The 2,500-nt window shown below is 33.2% G+C and overlaps 1 protein-coding gene and 1 long non-coding RNA gene across 3 annotated transcripts in view; both read left to right on the forward strand.

Moving 5' to 3' along the window:
- The window catches only part of LOC143032799 (uncharacterized), a 438,832-nt gene that overhangs the window by 420,792 nt on the left and 15,540 nt on the right, over positions 1 to 2,500 (forward strand). The window lies entirely within an intron of this gene.
- LOC143032796 (nose resistant to fluoxetine protein 6-like) overlaps positions 1 to 2,500 on the forward strand; it is a 22,517-nt gene that overhangs the window by 4,477 nt on the left and 15,540 nt on the right. The gene's annotated exons all lie outside the window — the stretch shown is intronic.

Genomic DNA, 2,500 nt, shown 5'->3' on the forward strand with positions numbered 1-2,500 from the left:
AGTAATGAAAACAGAGAGAAACTAGCTACAGAAGCTAAAAATTGGAGAATAACTCAAGAAGGGAATAAGGTTTCATTCACTGACATAGTCAAACAGCAATTGAAAGAACATAATGAAGACTCAGTTATTAAAGTGATGAGACAGAAGGAGAATATAGTAAGAGAATTAGCTGACAAAAAGAAATGTATAATTATATTAGGAATGGAAGAGAAACATAACCCAGATAGAACTGCAAGAATCAAGGAGGAAAATGAAAGAGTAAGCAGTTTACTAAAATTAGTCCAGGAAGATGAACCAGAAATTATAAAGGAAATTGAGGAAAAATTCAGACTCGGAAAATATAGTACAGATAAGACCAGACCAATTAAGATTAAATTCAGGTCACAAACAACAGCAGAGAAAATTCTATCCAAGACAGGGAAACTAGCAACAAATGATCAATATAAAAAGGTATGGATAAAAAGAGAAATGAATAAGGAGGAAAGAGAGGCAGAAAAGCAGAAAAGAATTGAAGCTAAGGCAAAAAACGAGGAAAGAACGGAGTCAGAGAAAGAGAGATTCTATTGGAGAGTAGTGAACATGAAAATAAAGCAGTTCGACATACTAAAGAAAAACATAAGGGAAACAGAGAATACAATGGAAGTGGCAGAAAACTAAGAGTGTCTTACACAAATATAGATGGATTGATAACAGGATTGAATGAACTGAATGATTATTTGAAAGAAAAAGAACCGGACATAATGGGAATTGTAGAAACAAAATTAAAAGGCCCACTACCACCCAACAGTGTAGGACATGATACATACAATTATTGGATTAGAAACAGAGAGAAAAAACAAGGGGGTGGAGTTATGTTCCTGACTAAGAAGGATATAAACGTGAAAGGTGTCATATATGGAAAGAATACAGTAGAGATGATTATGATAGAAGTGGAAGACCGAGATAAGAAGAGCAGAAAATTTGTGATCAATTATGTGCCTCCGAAAACAGCCTCATGGGAGGAGAGTGAACATAAAAGTATGTTAGAGGACACAAAGATAGCATTAACTAAAATAATGGAAGACGGAGGAAGAATAGTTATGATGGGCGACTTTAATTGCAAAGAAATCTGCTGGGAAGAAATGACAGTAAAGAGTGGTGATGACTCATGGGGAAATGCTCTACTTGAGATGATTACTGACCATTCAATGACACAATGGATACAAGAGAACACTAGGTATAGAAATGAAGAAGAACCATCGAGGCTAGACTTAATAATTACATCTGAACCTAGAATAGTGGACAAGATTGAATATAAAACACCAATAGGTAAAAGTGACCACATATTGATTGAACTGGAACTTAATGAAGAAAAATATATGAAAAGAAATGAACAATATAGAAAAGGAAGAATGATGTATGAAAAAACAAACTTTGATAAAATAAGAGAATTCTTCCAACAAGAAAACTGGGAAGAAATATACAAAGAAGAAACAACAGTGGAAGAGAAATGGAATATTTTGACAAAAATTTACAAAAAAGGAGTGGAAAAGTATGTCCCAAGACAAAAACAAGAAAAAGAATATGTAAAATGCTGGTACAACAAAAGTTGTAGGGAGTTAAAGGACAAAAGAGACAAAGCCTGGAACAGATGGAAAAAAGACAGAAGACCTGAAAAATGGAAAATATATACTGGTTATAGAAATGAATATGTACAAAAGTGCAGAGAGGAAAAAAGAAAATATGAAAAAGATGTTATAGAAAAGTGTAAAGATCAACCAAAACTATTCTACAGATTTGTAAACAATAAACTGAAAAACAAACAAGACTTAGAGAAATTAAGACAAGGAGGAGTTGAATACACTGAGGAAATGGAAATGGCAGAAATTATGAACAAACATTTTAAATCAGTGTTTACAAGGGAAAATATACAACCTGAAGAGATTGAGTGGAAGGAAAAAGTCCCCCCTATGGAAGAAATAGAAGTAACAAAGAATGAAATATTGACACACTTGGGTAATTTTGATGTCAGAAAATCGCATGGGCCAGATGAAATAGCAAACTGGATTCTGAAAGAATGCAGGAATGAACTGGCAGACAAAATACATAGCATAATAAGCAGTTCCTTAAAAGAAGGAAAAGTTCCAGAAGATTGGAAAAAAGCAAATATAGTACCTATATATAAAGGAGGAAATAAAGAAGAACCTACCAACTATAGACCAGTCTCTCTAACAAGTACAATAGCAAAAATATGTGAAAGAATTATCAAAAGTAGATGGGTAAAATACTTGGAAAAAAACAACGTACTAAATCCAAGGCAATTTGGATTCAGACAAGGACGATCATGCGTCACCAATTTAATATGTTTCTATTCAAGGCTAATAGATATAATACAAGAAAGAGATGGATGGGCTGATTGTGCATTTCTAGACCTAAAAAAAGCTTTTGACAAAGTACCACATAAGAAGCTGCTTAAGAAATTAGAATATGAAGGAGGAATACAAGGTAAATTGCTAAATTG

This window comes from Oratosquilla oratoria, chromosome 14, assembly GCF_046742065.1.
Source record: "Oratosquilla oratoria isolate Oo_2021 chromosome 14, ASM4674206v1, whole genome shotgun sequence".
NCBI classification, from domain to species: Eukaryota; Metazoa; Arthropoda; class Malacostraca; order Stomatopoda; family Squillidae; genus Oratosquilla; species Oratosquilla oratoria.